Consider the following 24,750-nt stretch of genomic DNA (forward strand, 5'->3'; position numbering starts at 1 on the left):
GGTCTTGGTCTCATTCCCTCCTGGGGTGCGTTTTTACTGACTCTGTTGGGAGAATTAACTGTATTTTTAGGGGCCTCTCACTTACACTAGTACAACTGCCATGCCACATGACATACCTAATGATTGCAATGCTCCTGCACCAGTTCTCAGTACTGCCTGCAAGCCCACTGCTAATACAATTGCCATGCCAAATGCCTACCCAATGATTGTAATGCTCCTGTGCCTAATGATTGGAAGGCTCCTGCACCAGTTCTCAGTACTGCCTCCGAGCCCACTGTGTCAGGGATGGCACTCTATTAAGAGTGGCACAGGATACCCAAAAAGGGTTTGGGTGGTTGTGCCTAAATAAAGTGGACAGAGAAGCACACACACAGCTGAAAGGAAAGATAATGAAGAGTAGGCAAGAGTAGCAAGGAAAAGGTACAGAATGAATTCCCTCTTGGGGTTTATGCAGATATAGGAAAAGAGTATTCCACGAACCTTAGGAAATACTTCTGCACAGTTTGCTATAACAGAGGCCCACGCTGTTTGCTCATGGCTTGGAACAGCAGCTATGGGTGTCTGTAATGTAGAAACGAGACAAGGGAAGGGGCAGAGGTTGACTGATGGGAACCAACAGACAAGCTCTGTACAAAAGGGTCTACAAACAGGACAAGAGAAGATACTTACAGACAAATCCAGGAAAAGGAGGTTGATAGCAAACTAGCAGAAGGAAATGAAGGGAAAGTCGTGTAAAAGGATAGGATAGCAGAGGACAGTAAGGAACAAGGTTGAGAGCTCAGAGGAGCAGGAAAGCAATGAGCAAACCCACAGGAGCAGGGCTGTAAGGTAGAGAGCCCAGAGGGAAAGGGCTTAGGGCAACAGAGTAAAGCAGGCTGCACGGCAAGGAACCCAGAAGGACCGGGCAGCAAGGAGTGAGCCCTGAGGGGCAGGGCCATTGACCGTAGAAGGTTGCAGAGGACTGTAGAGGGCTGCTAGGCCGAGAACCCAGCGGAAAACGGTAGGTAGTAAGCAGCGGAGCGTGATCAGCTGCAAAGTAGGAAGCCCAGATGACAAGGGCTGTAGGCAGCCGGAGTGAGGCAGGCTGCAGAGCAGGGAGCCCAGAGGACAAGGGCTGAGACTGGAAGGCAGCAGAGCGTGATCGGCTGCAATGTAGAAAGCCCGGTAGGGCAAGGGCGGAGGCCGGAAGGCAGCAGAGCGTGATCGGCTGCAATGTGGAGAGCCCGGCAGGGCAAGGGCGGAGGCTGGAAGGCAGCAGAGCGTGATCGACTGCAATGTGGAGAGCCCGGCAGGGCAAGGGCAGAGGCTGGAAGGCAGCAGAGCATGATCGGCTGCAATGTGGAGAGCCCGGCAGGGCAAGGGCGGAGGCTGGAAGGCAGCAGAGCGTGATCGGCTGCAATGTGGAGAGCCCGGAGGAGCAGGGCTATGAGGAAGAGAGCCTGGAAGGCTATGTCTGTAGGCAGCGAAGAGTAACAGGCTGCAAGGCAGGAAGCCCAGAGGAGCTGGACTGAGGCAGGGAGCCCAGAAGGCTAGGGCTGTAGGCAGCAGGGAGTAGCAAGCTGCAAGGCAAGGTCCAAGCAGGAGTGATGGTAAACAGCATAGAAAGATCCGTAGAAAAACACGAAAGGTGGAGGAAGGTCTCTCAATGCAAGAGGCTGAGCCACTGCAGGCAGCAGCCTTTTATACTGCCTAGCCCAGCACAGGGGCAGGCTAATTGGTTGCACCTGGCTAAGCACACCTGCAGACAATCGGCCACCTCCCTCTCTGTTCCTGAGCTGGTGGAAGCAGAGCCAATCCCTAGGGCTTCTGGGCGGTGTAGTTCCTTTGATGACCAATAGGAACAGCCAGGAATCGATGCTTATAACCAAGTGCATTGTGGTATACGTAGTTTGTTGGAAAAAATAATAAAGCACCAAAGTCTTGCAAATGGGAAATAAAGTCCCCAAAGTAAATATAGATTGATCCATGAGTCTGTTGTAAATAAATGATAAACAAATAGTCCATATTAAGCGCAAATGGATGCACCCATGGCGCAGGCATGACACACTGCTAGCACAATTGCCAAGACAAATGCCATACCTAATGATTGCAAAGCTCCTGCGCCAGTTCTCAGTACTGCCCGCGAGCCCACTGCTGGCACAATTGCCATGACAAATGCCATACCTAATGATTGTAATGCTCCTGTGCCTAATGATTGCAAAGCTCCTGCGCCAGTTCTCAGTACTGCCTACGAGCCCACTGCTGGCACAATTGCCATGACAAATGCCATACCTAGTGATTGTAATGCTCCTGTGCCTAATGATTGCAAAGCTCCTGCACCACTTCTCAGTACTGCCTACGAGCCCACTGCTAGCACAATTGCCATGCCAAATGCCATACCTAATGATTGTAATGCTCCTGTGCCTAATGATTGCAAGGCTCCTGCACCAGTTCTCAGTACTGCCTGCGAGGCCACTGCTAGCACAATTGCCATGACAAATGCCGAGCGTTGTGAAGGATCAATTGCCACGTCCTCCGTTTTAAAGGACCCAAGATATAGTCAGGGATTCAAAAACCTCTCACCTCTCTCATGTCACCACGAGGTCCAAAGGCGGGAAAAACTCCAGAAACGAAGAAGAGGTCTCGAAGCAAAAAAGATGGCCCTGGGTCTGCAATCTGATGGCCCTCAAATACAGCGGGTAAGAGTTCATACTGCGCATGTGCAGAGAAAAAGTCTGTCTGCATTGAGCCTGGCAAGTAGCTATAGAAGCACAGTGCGCATGTGCAGAGAAGCAGTCTGTCTGCAGGGAGCCTGGCAAGTAGCTATGGAAGCACAGTGCGCATGTGCAAAGGAGCCGTGAGCCTTGCAGTAGATTGTTCTGGTCGTGTCTCTGCAGTGAGTGTGTTTAGTAGTCTGTAGGGTTACAGTGCGCATGTGCAAAGAAGCAGTTTTCTGCAGGAAGCCTGGCTGAAGGCACACAATGCGCATTACCTTCTCGGAAGATGATGAGTGGATGCAGAACATGAACCTGGCCAGTAGGATGTGGGTTGCACCGCGCATGTGCAGATAAGCCATTTCCCTACATCTGGCGGGGGGGGTTACCTGAAGACACTGCGCATGTGCAGAGAATCCCTATCTCTATATAGAGTGGGTAGTAATCTGTGGGGTTACAGTGCGCATGTCTGTGAAAGCAGTATCTCTGTAGTGAGTCGGTTTAGTAGTCTGAAGGCACACTGTGCGTGTGCAGAGAAGTTGTGTCCTGCAGGGGGCCCGAATGAAGGAACACAGAGATCTTTGCATTCTCCTTAGATCACGTGTGAATGCCGTCCAGTAGGAAGAGTGAATTCTGCTCTTTCCTCTCACTCTCTGGAAGGCCGCAGTGTTCACAGGGAGTGAGTGACCTGTGTACACACTGATGTGAAGTGGTGCTGTGTCCTGTATATACAGGGAGGGGTGCCGTGTTCACGCATGGTCCCCGGACTGTACACAGGGAGTGAGTGACCTGTGTACACACAGATGTGAAGTGGTGCTGTGTACTGTATATACAGGGAGGGGTGCTGTGTTCACGCATGGTCCCCGGACTGTACACAGGGAGTGAGTGACCTGTGTGCACTGATGTGAAGTGCTGCTGTGTACTGTATATACAGGGAGGGGTGCTGTGTTCACGCATGGTCCCCCGACTGTACACAGGGAGTGAGTGACCTTTGTGCACAGATGTGAAGTGGTGCTGTGTCCTGTATATACAGGGAGGGGTGCTGTGTTCACGCATGGTCCCCGGACTGTACACAGGGAGTGAGTGACCTGTGTACACACAGATGTGAAGTGGTGCTGTGTACTGTATATACAGGGAGGGGTGCTGTGTTCACGTATGGTCCCCGGACTGTACACAGGGAGTGAGTGACCTGTGTGCACACGTATGCGAAGTGGTTCTGTGTACTGTATTTACAGGGAGGGTTACTGTGTTCACGCATGGTCCCCGGACTGTACACAGGGAGTGAGTGACCTGTGTACACACAGATGTGAAGTGGTGCTGTGTCCTGTATATACAGGAAGGGGTGCTGTGTTCACGCATGGTCCCCGGACTGTACACAGGGAGTGAGTGACCTGTGTGCACTGATGTGAAGTGGTGCTGTGTCCTGTATATACAGGGAGGGGTGCTGTGTTCACGCATGGTCCCCGGACTGTACACAGGGAGTGAGTGACCTGTGTGCACATGTATGCGAAGTGGTTCTGGGTACTGTATATACAGGAAGGGGTGCTGTGTTCACGCATGGCCCCAGACTGTACACAGGGAGTGAGTGACCTGTGTACGCACAGATGCGAAGTGCTGCTGTGTACTGTATATACAGGGAGGGGTGCCGTGTTCTTGTTTGTTCCCCGGCAGGGGCAGTGCTAGGCATGTGCAGAAAGTGTGGCAGCACTTGGCTCTGCGCCTGCTAGGGCCCGTGCTGAGGGTGCTGTTCACTTTCTCCCCATGCATGCTGCAGTGTGGGTCATGTTCTCAGAGTGCCTAAACTTGCTGCAGTCCACTCTGAGCACACACCTAGATACCATCATCTCCGTGGCCCACCAAGTGAGTGCAACTGCCTCCTCCTCTGCCTACACATCCAAACTGATAAATGCTTCCAGACCCTTTCTATCCACTGACAGCCACAGGCACTCATTGGGGCACGGCTAGATTACTGCAATGTCCTGTTTGCTGGGACCTCCTTCCAAAACGTATGAAAGCTCCAAAGTTTTCAGAATAACGCGCTCTGAACAGCTCTCAACATTCCCAAATGGGAACACATCTTGTTGATACTAGTTCCCATCCGAGAAACGGACCATCGGTTGTTAGGGCCATTTCTCAGATGGGAAATAGCTGCTTCAGTTTGAGTGGGCTAGTTCCCATTAGAGATATGGCCCTTTTTTGCCTCCTAGTGTCCAAGTCCTGCATAATAATGGGAACTAGCCCACTCACACAGAGAAGGCTAGTTCCCATTAGAGAAATGGCCCTTTTTGCTCCCTTAGTGGCCAGGTCCTGCATAATAATAGGAACTAGCCCACTCACATTAAGAAGGCTAGTTCCCATTAGAGAAATGACCCTTTTTGCTCCCCTAGTGGACAAGTCCTGCATAATAATGGGAACTAGCCCACTCACACTGAGAATGCTAGTTCCCATTAGAGAAATGGCCCCTTTTGCCCCTAGTGGCATATTCCTGCATACTAATGGGAACTAGCCTACTCAAACTGAGAAGGCTAGTTCCCATTAGAGAAACGGCCTTCTGACCTGCTGAGGCAGAAAGGTCCTCTCGTCTAATGGGAACTAACCCATTCACACTGAAGCAGCTATTTCCCATTAGAGAAACGGCCCTCTGACCTGCAGAGGCACACAGGTCCTCTCGTCTAATGGGAACTAGCCCATTCACACTGAAGCAGCTAGGAAATGTCCTTCCGACCTGCAGAGGCACAAAGGTCCTCTCGTCTAATGGGAACTAACCCATTCACACTGAATCAGCTATTTCCCATTAGAGAAATGGCCCTCGGAACTGCAGAGGCAGAAAGGTCCTCTTGTCTAATTGAACTAGCCCATTCACACTGAAGCAGCTATTTCCCCATTAGAGAAACAGCCCTCCGAAGTGCAGAGGCAGAAAGGTCCTCTCGTCTAATGGGAACTAGCCCATTCACACTGAAGCAGCTATTTCCCATTAGAGAAACGGCCCTCCGACCTGCAGAGGCAGAAAGGGCCTCTCGTCTAATGGGAACTAGCCCGTTCACACTGAAGCAGCTATTTCCCATTAGAGAAACGGCCCTCCGACCTGCAGAGGCAGAAAGGTCCTCTCGTCTAATGGGAACTAGCCCGTTCACACTGAAGCAGCTATTTCCCATTAGAGAAACGTCCCTCCGACCTGCAGAGGCAGAAAGGTCCTCTCGTCTAATGGGTGTTAGGGAGAATTCTCTCTTTAGGCTGAATTTCCTAACCTAGTGAGTCCCCCAGCAGCTTTGCTGGATTTGTGGAGTTTGTTTTTTTTCTCCTGCCAAGAGTCAGACTCTTTTTCTCCCACTCTTGTACATGGTTCATGGTGTTCCTTTGACGGTTAATGTGTTTTATGGGCTACGGGGTCCTTTACTCCATAGGATCTCATGTGTTTTTACTATGTGTGTTACACAGCACCCTCCGTGCAGTAACACAGGGGTGTCATAGTGACACCCCACCATAGACTCCATACCCTGGGCCTGACTACTGTCTCTCAGGGCATGTAAAGTCACCATTGGCTTTACTAGTCCCAAATTATGAACAGAAACCAGTACAAACCATCATATTGTGGACGTACTGGTTGGGGAAATTTGATTGCCCCGGGGTTTGTTAGTCGAGGGGGCACGTCTCTGTCCCCCCTGATCGAGTTTTGGCTGGTGGCAGTGGATACTACTTTTTATATTCGACCGCGAATATATCCCTATGGGATTTTCCAATTCTTCGAGGCTACCAACTTTAATTATTTAAATCTCATAGCCTCGAACATACCGCCGGTTTATTTATTTAATATGAATTCGCCTGTTGGTATTTTTTGCCAGGACTCAATTCTAAAATGGCGTTTGTGTTCTCTTCTGTGACTCCAACCCAAGTCGAGCCCTTTGTTCCACTTTTTGGCGGGCTTCTCCATAGAAGCCTCCAAAAGTGGTGCCACTCTGTCTGGGTACCACAGGGGATGTGGGAGGGGGTTTAGGCACCCTGGACTGAGTTACCTTGGTAACTCAAGTCACACTCTTGTGTGATTGGCCCAAGTGGTGAGCCAGGCGGCATGTTTGATTGACAGCTAGGCTGAGTGAATGGGTGAATGGGGTGTGCTGCATAAAAGCAGGGGTTTGGGGACTGGAACTTTAGAAGTCACCACAGGACCTGAGAATCCGACGAGGGAGGAGCTGAGCCAACCTAACACAACAACACCACTTGTGGAGCCCTGCGGAACCGACTCACCACTTCCCGACGACACAGAAGATCTCCCGGCTAAAGAGGCTTCTTCCCCTGACTGGTGGGCCACAACCAGTTTACCTTCTTCTCGTCGCATCCAGGACGTCTTGTGGTCGAATTGCCCGTGCCAAGCACCCCGGCAACCGGATAGCCACTTACCACTGTTCCACAAATAAAAGGACCGCTCCTTTTACCTGAGAACTCTGTGGCTGGTTTCTTCCCTGGCAGTGCAACGGACTCCTGTCTTCCTCCCCGATGAGATCCTCTCTTCCCCCGTCTTGCTCATGGCTTGGAACAGCAGCTATGGGTGTCTGTAATGTAGAAACGAGACAAGGGAAGGGGCAGAGGTTGACTGATGGGAACCAACAGACAAGCTCTGTACAAAAGGGTCTACAAACAGGACAACAAATGGTCTACAAATTTACAGACAAATCCAGGAAAAGGAGGTTGATAGCAAACTAGCAGAAGGAAATGAAGGGAAAGTCATGTAACAGGATAGGATAGCAGAGGACAGTAAGGAACAAGGTTGAGAGCTCAGAGGAGCAGGAAAGCAATGAGCAAACCCACAGGAGCAGGGCTGTAAGGTAGAGAGCCCAGAGGGAAAGGGCTTAGGGCAACAGAGTAAAGCAGGCTGCACGGCAAGGAACCCAGAAGGACCGGGCAGCAAGGAGTGAGCCCTGAGGGGCAGGGCCATTGACCGTAGAAGGTTGCAGAGGACTGTAGAGGGCTGCTAGGCCGAGAACCCAGCGGAAAACGGTAGGTAGTAAGCAGCGGAGCGTGATCAGCTGCAAAGTAGGAAGCCCAGAGGACAAGGGCTGTAGGCAGCCGGAGTGAGGCAGGCTGCAGAGCAGGGAGCCCAGAGGACAAGGGCTGAGACTGGAAGGCAGCAGAGCGTGATCGGCTGCAATGTAGAAAGCCCGGTAGGGCAAGGGCGGAGGCCGGAAGGCAGCAGAGCGTGATCGGCTGCAATGTGGAGAGCCCGGCAGGGCAAGGGCGGAGGCTGGAAGGCAGCAGAGCGTGATCGACTGCAATGTGGAGAGCCCGGCAGGGCAAGGGCGGAGGCTGGAAGGCAGCAGAGCATGATCGGCTGCAATGTGGAGAGCCCGGCAGGGCAAGGGCGGAGGCTGGAAGGCAGCAGAGCGTGATCGGCTGCAATGTGGAGAGCCCGAAGGAGCAGGGCTATGAGGAAGAGAGCCTGGAAGGCTATGGCTGTAGGCAGCGAAGAGTAACAGGCTGCAAGGCAGGAAGCCCAGAGGAGCTGGACTGAGGCAGGGAGCCCAGAAGGCTAGGGCTGTAGGCAGCAGGGTGTAGCAAGCTGCAAGGCAAGGTCCAAGCAGGAGTGATGGTAAACAGCATAGAAAGATCCGTAGAAAAACACGAAAGGTGGAGGAAGGTCTCTCAATGCAAGAGGCTGAGCCACTGCAGGCAGCAGCCTTTTATACTGCCTAGCCCAGCACAGGGGCAGGCTAATTGGTTGCACCTGGCTAAGCACACCTGCAGACAATCGGCCACCTCCCTCTCTGTTCCTGAGCTGGTGGAAGCAGAGCCAATCCCTAGGGCTTCTGGGGGGTGTAGTTCCTTTGATGACCAATAGGAACAGCCAGGAATCGATGCTTATAGCCAAGTGCATTGTGGTATACGTAGTTTGTTGGAAAAAATAATAAAGCACCAAAGTCTTGCAAATGGGAAATAAAGTCCCCAAAGTAAATATAGATTGATCCATGAGTCTGTTGTAAATAAATGATAAACAAATAGTCCATATTAAGCGCAAATGGATGCGCCCATGGCGCAGGCATGACACACTGCTAGCACAATTGCCATGACAAATGCCATACCTAATGATTGCAAAGCTCCTGCGCCAGTACTCAGTACTGCCCGCGAGCCCACTGCTGGCACAATTGCCATGACAAATGCCATACCTAATGATTGTAATGCTCCTGTGCCTAATGATTGCAAAGCTCCTGCGCCAGTTCTCAGTACTGCCTACGAGCCCACTGCTGGCACAATTGCCATGCCAAATGCCGAGCGTGGTGAAGGATCAATTGCCACGTCCTCCGTTTTAAAGGACCCAAGATACAGTCAGGGATTCAAAAACCTCTCACCTCTCTCATGTCACCACGAGGTCCAAAGGCGGGAAAAACTCCAGAAACGAAGAAGAGGTCTCGAAGCAAAAAAGATGGCCCTGGGTCTCCAATCTGATGGCCCTCAAATACAGCGGGTAAGAGTTCATACTGCGCATGTGCAGAGAAGCCGTCTGTCTGCATTGAGCCTGGCAAGTAGCTATAGAAGCACAGTGCGCATGTGCAGAGAAGCAGTCTGTCTGCAGGGAGCCTGGCAAGTAGCTATGGAAGCACAGTGCGCATGTGCAAAGAAGCCGTGAGCCTGGCGGTAGATTGTTTCGGTCGTGTCTCTGCAGTGAGTGTGTTTAGTAGTCTGTAGGGTTACAGTGTGCATGTGCAGAGAAGCAGTTTACTGCCGGAAGCCTGGCTGAAGGCACACAATGCGCATTACCTTCTCGTAAAATCATGAGTGGATGCAGAACATGAACCTGGCCAGTAGGATGTGGGTTGCACCGCGCCTGTGCAGATAAGCCATTTCCCTACATCTGGCGGGGGGGGGTTACCTGAAGACACTGCGCATGTGCAGAGGATCCCTATCTCTATATAGAGTGGGTAGTAATCTGTAGGGTTACAGTGCGCATGTCTGTGAAAGCAGTATCTCTGTAGTGAGTCGGTTTAGTAGTCTGAAGGCACACTGTGCGTGTGCAGAGAAGCTGTATCCTGCAGGGGGCCCGAATGAAGGAACACAGAGATCTTTGCATTCTCCTTAGATCACGTGTGAATGCCGTCCAGTAGGAAGAGGGAATTCTGCTCTTTCCTCTCACTCTCTGGAAGGCCGCAGTGTTCACAGGGAGTGAGTGACCTGTGTACACACAGATGTGAAGTGGTGCTGTGTCCTGTATATACAGGGAGGGGTGCCGTGTTCACGCATGGTCGCCGGACTGTACACAGGGAGTGAGTGACCTGTGTACACACAGATGTGAAGTTGTGCTGTGTCCTGTATATACAGGGAGGGGTGCTGTGTTCACGCATGGTCCCCGGACTGTACACAGGGAGTGAGTGACCTGTGTGCACTGATGTGAAGTGCTGCTGTGTACTGTATATACAGGGAGGGGTGCTGTGTTCACGCATGGTCCCCCGACTGTACACAGGGAGTGAGTGACCTTTGTGCACAGATGTGAAGTGGTGCTGTGTCCTGTATATACAGGGAGGGGTGCTGTGTTCACGCATGGTCCCCGGACTGTACACAGGGAGTGAGTGACCTGTGTACACACAGATGTGAAGTGGTGCTGTGTACTGTATATACAGGGAGGGGTGCTGTGTTCACGTATGGTCCCCGGACTGTACACAGGGAGTGAGTGACCTGTGTGCACACGTATGCGAAGTGGTTCTGTGTACTGTATATACAGGGAGGGTTACTGTGTTCACGCATGGTCCCCGGACTGTACACAGGGAGTGAGTGACCTGTGTACACACAGATGTGAAGTGGTGCTGTGTCCTGTATATACAGGAAGGGGTGCTGTGTTCACGCATGGTCCCCGGACTGTACACAGGGAGTGAGTGACCTGTGTGCACTGATGTGAAGTGGTGCTGTGTCCTGTATATACAGGGAGGGGTGCTGTGTTCACGCATGGTCCCCGGACTGTACACAGGGAGTGAGTGACCTGTGTGCACATGTATGCGAAGTGGTTCTGGGTACTGTATATACAGGGAGGGGTGCTGTGTTCACGCATGGCCCCAGACTGTACACAGGGAGTGAGTGACCTGTGTACGCACAGATGCGAAGTGCTGCTGTGTACTGTATATACAGGGAGGGGTGCCGTGTTCTTGTTTGTTCCCCGGCAGGGGCAGTGCTAGGCATGTGCAGAAAGTGTGGCAGCACTTGGCTCTGTGCCTGCTAGGGCCCGTGCTGAGGGTGCTGTTCACTTTCTCCCCATGCATGCTGCAGTGTGGGTCATGTTCTCAGAGTGCCTAAACTTGCTGCAGTCCACTCTGAGCACACACCTAGATACCATCATCTCCGTGGCCCACCAAGTGAGTCAACTGCCTCCTCCGCTGCCTACACATCCAAACTGATAAATGCTTCCAGACCCTTTCTATCCACTGACAGCCACAGGCACTCATTGGGGCACGGCTAGATTACTGCAATGTCCTATTTGCTGGGACCTCCTTCCAAAACGTATGAAAGCTCCAAAGTTTTCAGAATAACGCGCTCTGAACAGCTCTCAACATTCCCAAATGGGAACACATCTTGTTGATACTAGTTCCCATCCGAGAAACGGACCATCGGTTGTTAGGGCCATTTCTCAGATGGGAAATAGCTGCTTCAGTTTGAGTGGGCTAGTTCCCATTAGAGAAATGGCCCTTTTTTGCCTCCTAGTGTCCAAGTCCTGCATAATAATGGGAACTAGCCCACTCACACAGAGAAGGCTAGTTCCCATTAGAGAAATTGCCCTTTTTGCTCCCCTAGTGGCAAGGTCCTGCATAATAATAGGAACTAGCCCACTCACATTAAGAAGGCTAGTTCCCATTAGAGAAATTACCCTTTTTGCTCCCCTAGTGGACAAGTCCTGCATAATAATGGGAACTAGCCCACTCACACTGAGAATGCTAGTTCCCATTAGAGAAATGGCCCCTTTTGCCCCTAGTGGCATATTCCTGCATACTAATGGGAACTAGCCTACTCAAACTGAGAAGGCTAGTTCCCATTAGAGAAACGGCCTTCTGACCTGCAGAGGCAGAAAGGTCCTCTCGTCTAATGGGAACTAACCCATTCACACTGAAGCAGCTATTTCCCATTAGAGAAACGGCCCTCTGACCTGCAGAGGCACACAGGTCCTCTCGTCTAATGGGAACTAGCCCATTCACACTGAAGCAGCTAGGAAATGTCCTTCCGACCTGCAGAGGCACAAAGGTCCTCTCGTCTAATGGGAACTAACCCATTCACACTGAATCGGCTATTTCCCATTAGAGAAATGGCCCTCGGAACTGCAGAGGCAGAAAGGTCCTCTTGTCTAATTGAACTAGCCCATTCACACTGAAGCAGCTATTTCCCCATTAGAGAAACAGCCCTCCGAAGTGCAGAGGCAGAAAGGTTCTCTCGTCTAATGGGAACTAGCCCATTCACACTGAAGCAGCTATTTCCCATTAGAGAAACGGCCCTCCGACCTGCAGAGGCAGTAAGGGCCTCTCGTCTAATGGGAACTATCCCGTTCACACTGAAGCAGCTATTTCCCATTAGAGAAACGGCCCTCCGACCTGCAGAGGCAGAAAGGTCCTCTCGTCTAATGGGAACTAGCCCGTTCACACTGAAGCAGCTATTTCCCATTAGAGAAACGTCCCTCCGACCTGCAGAGGCAGAAAGGTCCTCTCGTCTAATGGGTGTTAGGGAGAATTCTCTCTTTAGGCTGAATTTCCTAACCTAGTGAGTCCCCCAGCAGCTTTGCTGGATTTGTGGAGTTTGTTTTTTTTCTCCTGCCAAGAGTCAGACTCTTTTTCTCCCACTCTTGGACATGGTTCATGGTGTTCCTTTGACGGTTAATGTGTTTTATGGGCTACGGGGTCCTTTACTCCATAGGATCTCATGTGTTTTTACTATGTGTGTTACACAGCACCCTCCGTGCAGTAACACAGGGGTGTCATAGTGACACCCCACCATAGACTCCATACCCTGGGCCTGACTACTGTCTCTCAGGGCATGTAAAGTCACCATTGGCTTTACTAGTCCCAAATTATGAACAGAAACCAGTACAAACCATCATATTGTGGACGTACTGGTTGGGGAATTTGATTGCCCCGGGGTTTGTTAGTCGAGGGGGCACGTCTCTGTCCCCCCTGATCGAGTTTTGGCTGGTGGCAGTGGATACTACTTTTTATATTCGACCGCGAATATATCCCTATGGGATTTTCCAATTCTTCGAGGCTACCAACTTTAATTATTTAAATCTCATAGCCTCGAACATACCGCCGGTTTATTTATTTAATATGAATTCGCCTGTTGGTATTTTTGGCAAGACTCAATTCTAAAATGGCGTTTGTGTTCTCTTCTGTGACTCCAACCCAAGTCGAGCCCTTTGTTCCACTTTTTGGCGGGCTTCTCCACAGAAGCCTCCAAAAGTGGTGCCACTCTGTCTGGGTACCACAGGGGATGTGGGAGGGGGTTTAGGCACCCTGGACTGAGTTACCTTGGTAACTCAAGTCACACTCTTGTGTGATTGGCCCAAGTGGTGAGCCATGCGGCTCACCACTTAGCATGTTTGATTGACAGCTAGGCTGAGTGAATGGGTGAATGGGGTGTGCTGCATAAAAGCAGGGGTTTGGGGACTGGAACTTTAGAAGTCACCACAGGACCTGAGAATCCGACGAGGGAGGAGCTGAGCCAACCTAACACAACGACACCACTGGTGGAGCCCTGCGGAACCGACTCACCACTTCCCGACGACAGAGAAGATCTCCTGGCTGAAGAGGCTTCTTCCCCTGACTGGTGGGCCACAACCAGTTTACCTTCTTCTCGTCGCATCCAGGACGTCTTGTGGTCGAATTGCCCGTGCCAAGCACCCCGGCAACCGGATAGCCACTTACCACTGTTCCACAAATAAAAGGACCGCTCCTTTTACCTGAGAACTCTGTGGCTGGTTTCTTCCCTGGCAGTGCAACGGACTCCTGTCTTCCTCCCCGATGAGATCCTCTCTTCCCCCGGATGAAGCACCAACTTGCATCCGCTGCCAGGAACAACTGCCCCCGCTGGAGTATTCTCACCACTTTAAGGTACCGTGTCCGCCAGGCCTCCCTTTCTGAAGATTGCTACAAGGTAATAATAACCCCTTAACCTTCTGGACTGGGCTGGCCGCCTTGACCTTCTAACTGGTCCCTTTCTTTTGGTCCAACTCTTTTTGAATTTTGCAAGACTCTTGTGCAGTTCAACCGTGTGACCTTGGACACATTTCGTTCTGATCCTCTTGAAGTGGATCCAGCCTTCTGAACTCTAACTTCACGGTTTTACTTGCCTTCCTCTCTTGTTTTGTTCTTATGAAAGTGTTGGGATCTGTTTCATATTATATTCTGCTTTTCTCTCCCTTTTTAAATGAATTATTAGAGTGCCATCTGCGTTAAGCGCTCACCGCTGTCTGAAAATAAGTGGGGCTTTACTTAAGACTTGTCTAATATTCTTCTAAGGGAGTGTATATCTTTTAGTGACCGTGTTTTTGAATTGCTTACTATTAGTGCCTGTGTGTTTTTCTAGATGTGGTTTTAAATAAATAATTATATCTCTTTTACACCAAGCCCTGGTCAGTGTTTACCTGTTCTACTATGTTCTTTTGACCTATTGTGAATACTCTGTATACTGCCTAACTCTTCTTGAGGGAAGGCTGACTGCTCAGCCACAGCTACCAAGTGAATCTGTCTGGTACAGACTGATACCAAGTGGGTTTACTGCCAAACACCTGTAGTCTTAAATCTTTTGCAGTGGTCCCAGAGGGAACTGCACAGGTTTCTGCCTAACAATGGGAACAAGCCCGTTCACACTGAAGCAGCCATTTCCCATTAGAGAAACGTCCCTCCGAACTGCAGAGGCAGAAAGGTCCTCACGTCTAATGGGAACTAGCCCGTTCACTCTGAAGCAGCTATTTGCCATTAGAGCAGGCTTGTCCAACCTTTTTGAATGTGGGGCCGAAGCATTAACTTTTTGTCACCCAGTGGGCCGGCGAGCCAAAAGTCAACAACCTCACCCAAAGCAGTATATTAAAAAGCAATATTGTGTGACCTTTGACACAATAGCATCACAGGCAGTGATAGCCATGCAGTCCCAAGGATAGCTTTCAGTGTCATGGGCAGTGATCAAAGGTTAGTTGCTTGTGATTTCTTTCAGTGTCTATGTGTTAATATTTTTCAGAAATAGTGGGGGCGACCGAGCGTAGCGAGGGAGCTACAAGATTCTAGGGAGGGTCTGGGGGAGTCCCCCCCCCCCCCCCAAGAATATTTATTTTCAAATATGGGGTTAAAATGGTGCATTTTACAGCAGAAAAGGTGACCAAAAAGCCATAAGTTTACAATCAGTTCTAAAGGGAAACATGAAAATTCCATGTCACCAACAGCAGAAAAGAACATTTTACAACACAACACATTTTAATGATCAATGTGTCCACAGTGTAAGACAGCACTGTCACTGATGTAACACATTGCCATGCTGGTTGTACCCAAAATATGCCTCTGTAGCAACATGTCTATGCTGGGTGTTCCCAATTTAGGCCAGCATTGTCCTGTACAAAGCATGATTGATGCCGCCTGAGCATGTGCAGTGTGCCCAATACATATGGCAGCTTATCTCTGTAATACACATTACTTCTGTGGTGATGAAAGAAGCATAATTCAATTCAACAGATAAAATGTGGAAACACGATCACCCAAAGGTGAACCTAATTGAAGAAACGCAATGTGAGCACAATCTAAAAGTATGCAACCTAGCCGGCCGAGTGCACGCTTTACCTTTTCTTTCACCAATAAATCGGGGGTAGAGCGTGAACGCAGTCCCCCACTACCAGAAATAATGCACTCGTGTATCTCGCATTTGGGAACATAGCAGGGGTCAGCAAATCCGATGTGCAATGGGTAAGCCTCACCCTGGGAGATCTGCCCTTGAGATCACATTCTCCCCTACCAGCTAAGTATGAGTTGCATGCAAGAGGGCAGGGGTTGGGTCAGTTCTGGGAAGCCCCGCTAAGCGAGGGTGAGAAGGCAGGCCCTGACCCAGCCCCAACCCCCCAATCCCCGGAAGCTCTGAGCGTCTGCAGAGCTGCCTGTCCCACGTGTAGGGGGAAGCTCCAGCAGGCAGAGCCCAGCAAAAGAGCAGATTGTAGCGCAGTTCCTTTCTCCCATCAGGCGCTGCTCGGCCCAAGATTTGTATAAATAGCAGGATGGCTCGAGCAGGCCTGTTGCAGTCTGCCCACTGGCCTGTCGGCCCCACACGGGCCCATGGCCCTCTGAGCGTAGCTGCTCAGCGCTGGCCCCATTGACACCATCATAATCATCCTGGACCTCGACGCTCCACCACCCCTGAATCTCAGAGTTCTGCTCAATGTCAATGCTGAAGCTTTGGCATCTTTGCCATAGCCATATGTAGTGTTGTGTCAGCCGAGCCTGCACAGCGCCAAAGGCAAGTATTCCCTTGTCAGGGCCCAGAGGTCACTGAGTCTTCCAGTGCCATCCAGTTGGCACGGCCTACTGTTCCCAGCGTTTTTTACCCGCAAATCAGCACCACTGCCAAACAGAACTGCATCATTGGGGCCCATCGCTGCTGCTCTCCGACTTGACCCCAACACATGGCAAAGGTACCCATGCTTCTGGTCTGATTCTGAAAAGCCTGGCTCTGCTGAGACAAGAACTAAGGTATTTTGGGAACATAGTACTATTGTTTTTTGTGTTGCAACTGTATCAGCTCACACCTCTCCTGAAGGGTATAGGCTGCTCTCAGACTGCACTACCAAAAGAGTGGGCTTGCCTGTTTCACTTTTATGATTGGGATCACTGCTGCATGGGTATTACGCACGTTATAAATAACCTATCATATCAGATCTCATATCATAGATCACAGATCAAGATCATAAGCAACTTCCAGAAACCTTGGCAGGTAGTCCACTGAGGCCCATTTGCAGGTTGCAGTGTGTTATTGGGGCACGACTAGGGTAACATATTGTGCTGTACATGTGGTATTCACCATGGTTTGATACCCCACTGGCCCCATCTATAATGTCCAATGTACTTGGTATAATGCATTTACATTTTCATCAATCCGCACTGTGCTTAGAGGTAAATGTAACTGAGCTCCCGCTGTTCTTCTTTGTCTCGAGACGAGGAAAAAAAGGCACTGCAAAGGTTAAGTTTCTCAGCTTCACTCGTATTTTCTCCAGAGCTGCAGCAACTATTCAAAGTGTACTCCGATCCATTTTGTGAACAAACTCAATCCACTAACAAACGAAAACTTTGGTTCCCATTGATTTGGATTTGGATTTTGTTTCCTTTCTATACATTTCTGGAGAGCATTTTTTGAAAGGTTGTTCTTGAGTGTGTAGATTATTTGCTATTGCCCACTTTTGCTGAATGGCAATTTCGACAAAACATTTTGTTGCTGCATTTTTTTACGCTTTTTTACCCAAAAAATATAGATGGTAATTTTGGGTAAGGTATATAGAAAGTGAGGGGGCAGGGATTCTGCCATCAGTTTTTGTGGTAAAAAAAAGCAATAAAATTGACGCAAATGAATGTGGCGAAATTGGCATTCGCCATAAAAAATGCAGAGAAAATGTATTGATACGATTATGTATGTGTCCACAGGACAATCACAGCATGGTTGGGATTTGTAAGGGGGCCATGGTGATTGAATTGGGTTTACTGGTGAAAGGATGGTGATCCAGCACAGAGCGGCTCCTTTTGTGCCAATGTTTCCAAGTCTCCCCCCAAAAATATTGTTTGTGACTGATGATGCTGATAGCAGTCTAGTAGAGTGAGTGTGCGCTCAGAATTCTCATTCATCTTGTTCTTTTATGTGTCCCGAATAGAGCACAGAGTAGTTTTGCGCACAGGCACATTTAAAAAAAAAAAATCTTTTTTATACTCAAGCGTTGTCCAACATACGGCCTCGCGGGCCACATAAAATGGCTTGGTGGGCCACATTATGGCCCGCGGGCCGTATGTTGGACAACCTTGCATTAGAGAAAAAAGGTCCTCTCGTCTAATGGGAACTAGCTCATTCACACTGAAGCAGCTATTTCCATTAGAGAAACGGCCCTCTGACCTGCAGAGGTACAAAGGTCCTCTCGTCTAATGGGAACTAGCCCGTTCACACTGAAGCAGCTAGTTCCCATTAGAGAAACGGCCTTCCGACTGCAGAGGCACAAAGGTCCTCTCGTCTAATTGGAACTATCCCGTTCACACTGAAGCAGATATTTCCCATTAGAGAAACGGCCCTCCGACCTGGATAGGCAGAAAGGTCCTCTTGTCTAATGGGAACTAGCCCACTCACACTGAAGCAACTATTTCCCATTAGAGAAACGGCCCTCCGACTTTTCTGCCTCTCCAGGTCAGAGGGCCGTTTCTCTAATGGGAAATAGCTGCTTAAGTGTGAGTGGGCTAGTTCCCATTAGACGAGGGGACCTCTTGATATCCTGTTGATCATCAACTTGTGCAGAATGTACTCTTTCTGATAATGTTCAAAACAACACTTTATAGCCAACCTTCACAGTGCTGTAACAAACTCCTCAGTGGTCTCACAATATTTCTGTTGTCTGATGGCAAATTGATAACAAGCAAAAACGTTATTCCCCTTCACCTCGTAATGCTTGTCCTTCTTGGCTTTGCATATATAAAACTGGTTGTCCATCTTGATGCATTCAGCTAGTTTTAAGAAATTGTTGTCCGGCCCGACCTCGACAATGAAACAGTGCCTCTTTCTTTTTACTCAAATAATTACTCAACTAGTGTGAATATGATATGATGATATGATATGGCATTTATAATGCTCCTAGTTTTTCAAGGCACGACAAGGCAAGGGAGGGGAAACAAGGGAAAACAGACAACGACCCTACTAGGCCAGGTGTCATTCAGTTCAGTTAGTCCCCCTCTATATGAGCATGGGTTGACCCTCCTAGGATTGATGACGCATTGGCCCTATTAGGCATGAAGATTTGTTTGCTCTCCTTGCCAGAAAGACCATTTGTCTGTCCTGGGCTTGAAGACAAAGATAGGCCCTTCCAGAGGCCAGAAACTGATGACGTGATGCATTGGCAGGGCCAGAAACTGAAGAGAGGCCCACTCAGCTTGGTGTTGAGAGTTAAACCATGGTCAAGTTGGTTTACCCAGAGTACTGCACTTGTCCTAGTCTTTCCACTACCCCTCTCTACTTCTGATGGGCTAGTTATTAGGTTAAGATGTACAACCAGGCACCAGCTAGCATACTTCTTAATGGGCACAGGCCTTCTTCCACAGTATTTACCTTATTTTCAGGGTCCACCTTCTGCACTTCTTCCTTCCTCCACCTTCCTTTTCTTCCTCAGTACCTCTCCCAAAATGTTCCTCCATCAGTGGCCCTCATCTTCCTACACCGATTTTGTCTGTACCTTTTAAACTGTTCCCCAAGTAATTTCCTCCTTTCCCTTGTGCCTCACCTTCCATCTCTCTCCTTTTCCCCCTTGCTAGTTTTCCCCTCTTCACACTGCTCTCCCCTTTCCCTTCTTTTGACGCATCTTCACCTTCCTCTCCCATCCACCTCAAGTCTTACTCTCTTTCCACCCCCTTCGCCTTCCTTCTTCCTCTTTTATTCCGCTCTTTACTGCAACACTTCTTTGCAAACTCCCATAATAGGCCTTCTACCAAAGCCTCCCTGTATAGTCCTGCCCCTTTTGATACTGGAAAAGGAAGGGTGTTAATGAATGTGCCCAAGTCCTTGTGTGTACGTGGCAAATTGATTGGCTCTTTTGAGTAAGTCACCATCTTCAGATCTAGCGATTTGTATCAGGTACAAATTGTCAGCTGCCAACTTGAAGTCAATCAGCGCTGTCATGGTAGCTGCCTGGCCCCCACCATGGTGCCTCCTGCAGGCAGCTGCTCAATAACTCTGCCAACCTTGAACCTCATCTGCCAACGTCATTGCATACCCATGCTTAAGTAGGTCTTTTCCACAGTCCATCCTGCAGATATATTTTAGTGGGATCAAAGACAATACCCTCAGATCTTTTGGCCTTCTAATGCAGAGTTGTTCATTCTTCAAAACTCTACCAGGTCTTGAATTACAGACTGGTACCTGGCAAAGGATAAAGTGGATAGGGTACATGCCCTGGGAATACCTTATATGCTGGCGATTATCTTTCTGAAGGTACAGCCCCTTACGGTCTCGTAGCTCTATTCCTATGTGTCCACCTAGAAACATGGTCAAAGTTCTCTCCTTTTTTTTATGCCGTCACTCAGCTCATTGTTGTACTCAATATGTAATTCTTTTCATTGACAGTTTCATATTTTCAGTCATGTATATTCCATGAAAGTATTTATATTGTTAAAGTAGGCCTTATTTTCATTTATTATATTACTAGAGTTATCAGTTCATGGTTTAAGATTTATTATAGCCATTTAATTGGACCAAAGTGATCATCATAGCCGTTGGCATAATTATGGATCTATGTGTTCAAATTGAACCTGAACTAGTTGAATTTTTTCCAAATGTTTTGTACATAAGTTGTTTTAATGTCAGATTTTGGGGTAGGTCGCCGCGCCACCATCTTACACAACCCACTATCTACCTTTGGTGGTTTAAAAAATGTAAAGAAAATGAGGGGAAGGGGCAGGGGATTTTCAACCAGTTGGGAGGCGGCGTGGGGGAGAGTCGACCAAAATCCATAAACCTATAATTATACGGTTAAATTGTGTTATGGTCACTAATAGTCTTAATAAAAATCGGCCCCTATGGAAGGGGCATATGTGTTTTTACTGGGTGTGAGGGTCACTAGACCACCAGGGATGGCTTGAAAGGGGGCGATGATCAGAGCGTGATAGTTATGATTAGTTTTTGCTGGGCTGAACATAGGTGATGAATGTTTTTTGTTTTGTTTGCAGGTTTTGTTACGCAAGGAGCTCCAACGTTATGCAAGTCGTTTTTTATTCTATGGGATTGGGCAGTCTGGGAGGTATTTTGTTGTGCTGGGACACAAATGCAGGGTCAGGCCACAAATTCCCCCATGCCAGCAAAACATTGGTGTTTCCCTGGGAGCGGCTGTCTCCCAGGCTGCACCTCTGGCTGTGCTGCGTTACAGATTTCGCCTCCGGGGAGGAATGGAAACCCTGCCAGGGCTCCCCAGAACTACAGCTGGATTTAGTGACAGTCAACCCACATGGGAGACAGATGCCGAAGGCCGGGGACATCACCTCCAGCTGTCCTGGAGTTTTGGTTGGGCTGAATTACAGATTTTCCCTTTATGGAGGTATTGGCACACATCCAGGGCTCCCTGGTGGGGGAAAGCTGTAACAGAGGCCAGCCAGAGCTCCAAGATGGTTGGAGGTGATGTCCCCGGCCTTGGGCAGCTGTCTCCCATGTGGGTTGAATGTCCCGCAGTTCCGCAGTGGTTCCAGGAAGAGTCCCACTCCCTTAGGGAAGGGGACCCTGTCAGGGCTCCCTGGGACAGCCGCTGCACTTTGGAGATGGTCACTCCATATGGGAGACAGCTGCCCAAGGCCAGGAACATTAATCCCAACTATCCTGGAGCTCTGGCGGGCCTGTTACAGCTTCTCCCTCCGGGAAAGGTTGGGGACCCTGCCAGGGCTCCCTGGGAGTGCAGCTGCGCTTGAGGATGGTGGACCCACATGGTAGAGTCGTCCAAGGCCAATCACCCCCAATCATCCTGGAGCTCTGGCCAGGCAGCATTACATAGTTCCACCTCAGGGAACAGATGGAGACCCTGCTGGTGCTCCTTGAGAATGCCGTTGGACTTGGGGACGGTCAACACTTTCTTTTTCACCCAGGTAAATACACCCACACTTGAGGTACTGTTTTCATCCAGACACCTGTCGGAAGGTATGACATGTGTTGTTGGCGGTATGTTTCATTAGTTTCCAGGTTGGAAATGTCTGAAAACTGTGTTTTTTTACCCCTAAATTTCAGACTTTGCCAGGCTTTTGGGTAATAAACTCTACGACAATATGCACAAGTCAGACCTCTGTGGGTTCCTACGGGAGTCTGCTCTCCTGAAACACTTGGGGTTACCAGTGGTTTAGCCTTTTCCATTTGCACCCAGGTAGGTGCACCCACACATTAGGTACAGTTTTCATCGGGACACATGTGGGAATGTAGGAATTTTGTTGTTTTCTCTTGGTTTTCATAACATGTTCATAGATTTGGTACTGCACTTTGTTACACAACCCTTTAATTTCCCAAATGTGAACTACATGTAGTTGCCGATTTAAGCACTGTATGCTTTTGTAACCTGCTCAAGTTACCTACCCTTCATAAGGTCTGCCTGTGCTCTATCAAAATGGTATGCTCGCCTTTCCTCACATTTATTTTCCTTATTTACACATGCTAAGTATGTCTGTTTAGGCCGTCAGCATGCAATTCCTGTGTACCATGGCTCAGTTTGTGGCTTGTAGTATTGCTTGTTTTGTGAAACAATACAAAAAATATGCAATTTCCTAACTGGAAAAGTCAGGGGAATGTAGCAGGGCATTGCTTTCCTCAATATTCACAGAAGCCATTACCTTACAGGTCCAACCATGACCAGCACATACCTTTTTTTAACTGTCAGTTTTTAAATCTTTCCCCAAACTATGGGCATTTTCCCTACATAGATGTAGCCTGACCTGCACAAATCAACCTTTCCTAAACTTGGAATTTGGTCTACATTTCAGAAATGTATGCCTTGGTCTTCCCTTTCAGCTTTCCTACCCTCCTCTTCCATTCCGTCCACGCATGGACTGGGGGGGGGGGGGGGGGGTACACTTGCATAGCTCTCAGATAGTAACTTTATAAAAAAGTTTTTTTTTTTGGTTTCCACTCAACCTGTTCTTGAAAGCCTGGAAAATGGCAAATTCAGCACAGCAAACCATTTCTTTCTAGCTCTTACAAGGAAACAACCACAGGCTTCTTTGTACATCATTTTATTGGAATTTTCTGAAAAAACACAAAATGTGCTCCCTTTTTGGTTATTTTCTCTCACCCCCATCCAGAAAACTGGGATTCCTAGGTGGCGTTATGACCACCTACATGTGGGAAGAAAAGGGGCCAAATGTGGCTGAGATATCACGTGTCAAAATAAAAAGTTACAATGAATTGAATGGCGACATACTGAAACCACCAAAAAGGGCTTGTCATGGGGTGGGCATTGGCAGTTAAGGGGTTAAAAACAAAAAGATTAGCTTAAATAAATAAATAGACAATTGGGTAATTGAAGTGTTTTTATTATGCCAAGTGCTTACACTGTACAGCAACTAATAATACATATACATGTGTAAACCAAAGATCAAATTTGTGGAGCCATATGGAGTGAACCTGCTTTACCTGGGGGGATTGGAAGAAAAAGAAGCCGAACAGTGAAACATTTATGGAAAAACAGTTCTCATAACTGCACATGCAAGAATTGGGTAACAGAAAAAGTAAACTTTATTATTGCAAATGTTCACAATCTTTTGTCACAATATTTCCTGTAAGGGCTCAACAGATATCACGACTTCACACCTTCAGCAGGGGCATGCTAATACACTGTGCCGGAGGTTTGTGACGCAATTATCAATCTATACATTATTTGCTTTTCATAATGGTGCTGTAGTGTGAACAAGTACAGGTAAACTATAGACAACTAAAGATCTCAGAAAGAACATTTCCAAGCTAACAATGTCACTAAAAATATGGATTTATAGGACAGCGAGTTAAAATAACATGAAAAGCAACTTGCAATGCCTAAAATTAAAAAATGCGATTAGACTGGAATGAGCTCAGAAACACTTGACACTTTTTGCAAGCACACCTGCCACTTTTTGAATCTGTTATACTCTTTGCAGTTTAGTCAGGCATTTCCAATAGTTACGATTTGCCTTGAAGTAATATGGTTCTGCTTTGACTTTATGATGCATTTTGCACACAACACTTTTATATGGATGTATAATGGATTTATATGTACAAGGCAGTTTTGTCAGTATTTAACATCAGGCATTTACCAAGCGAGTGGCCGAGCAGGAATGTACAGACAGAATTTGGCCTGTAGATATTCTGCCCCCGTTCCGTAAAAGTCATGATGAACTAGACATTAGGCCTTGACTGAAATGGGCTTTGCCATGGGTAGCCAATGAAGATGGTACACACATGGAGTAATGTGAACACAACTAGGTGTGTAAGGGCTACTCTGGCTGCAGAGTTCTGCAGGACCTGAAGGTGCCATAAGAAGGAGACAGGTTGTGCCAGAAATAGGGCGTTGCAGTGGTCCATGGAGGACATAACAAGTAAGGACACCACAGGGGGCACATAACTGAGAAAGGAGTAAACAAAGAACCTTACTATGGGGTTTTCAGTTGAAGATAGCCCCTTTGACATACTGGACTTATCAGAGATTCCGCAGACAGAAATACAATATATTTACCCCTAAAGATGGCCAAAAAGAGGAGGTCCAAAAGGCATAGGAAGGAGGGCCCAACACCAACACCAACACCTCAATTGTTTCCCCTGAACCAGCTATTACACATCCATGCACCCACAGCTTCGAGGCAGGCCCTAAACCTGGTTGTTGTCTCGACAAGAGAGATCTAAATGGACCAGGATCTGTGTCAACTGTTAAGAATAACATTGGAAGCCGTGAGAGCAGATAAGCTTGGTAAGAGTTTTCATGTACATGTTAAACAAAACCTGGAAGGTGGAGGAAACCTGAGGGACTCCACATCTCAAGGCAGACGGCACAGAGTGAAAAGACGGATGGAAATCGACTGTTCGGTTAGAGAGAAACAAAGAAAACCAGGAAAGAGCAGCACCAGAAAGGCCGGCCCAGATGACCATGGTCAACAGTATCAAAGGTGGCAGATAAGTCAAGTAAGCACCGATGCTGCCCAAGTCGTGCAGCCAAGCCACATTGTCAACGTGTCACTGCCCAAGGCTCCTTTCCCAGGGATCGCCTCACCTGGATCTTCACTGTAGCTGAGTACCTTCTGCCTCCTTCTCCGGTCCTTTGGAGGTTTCTCTTCTTCCCCTTCCTTCTTTAGAGATCCTTTCCCCTTCTTACGTTCAAAGAGATAGG

At 48.6% G+C, this 24,750-nt stretch overlaps 1 protein-coding gene and 1 non-coding gene across 4 annotated transcripts in view; both read right to left on the reverse strand.

Annotated features, from left to right (window-relative positions):
• The window catches only part of LOC138498540 (zinc finger protein 300-like), a 33,909-nt gene extending 31,203 nt beyond the window's left edge, over positions 1 to 2,706 (reverse strand). For all 3 annotated transcript variants that reach the window (XM_069622322.1, XM_069622324.1, XM_069622323.1), the window contains exon 1: positions 2,563 to 2,706. The gene's annotated coding sequence lies outside the window, so the exon portion shown is untranslated. The remainder of the gene's footprint in view (positions 1 to 2,562) is intronic.
• Positions 2,707 to 15,499: 12,793 nt separating this feature from the next.
• On the reverse strand, positions 15,500 to 15,661 carry LOC138498971 (U1 spliceosomal RNA). Its single transcript, XR_011279058.1, has one exon. It is a non-coding gene; the product is annotated as a U1 spliceosomal RNA (small nuclear RNA).
• Positions 15,662 to 24,750: the final 9,089 nt, after the last annotated feature.

Source organism: Ambystoma mexicanum, chromosome 5q (assembly GCF_040938575.1).
Source record: "Ambystoma mexicanum isolate Mex_15411 chromosome 5q, UKY_AmexF1_1, whole genome shotgun sequence".
NCBI classification, from domain to species: domain Eukaryota; kingdom Metazoa; phylum Chordata; class Amphibia; order Caudata; family Ambystomatidae; genus Ambystoma; species Ambystoma mexicanum.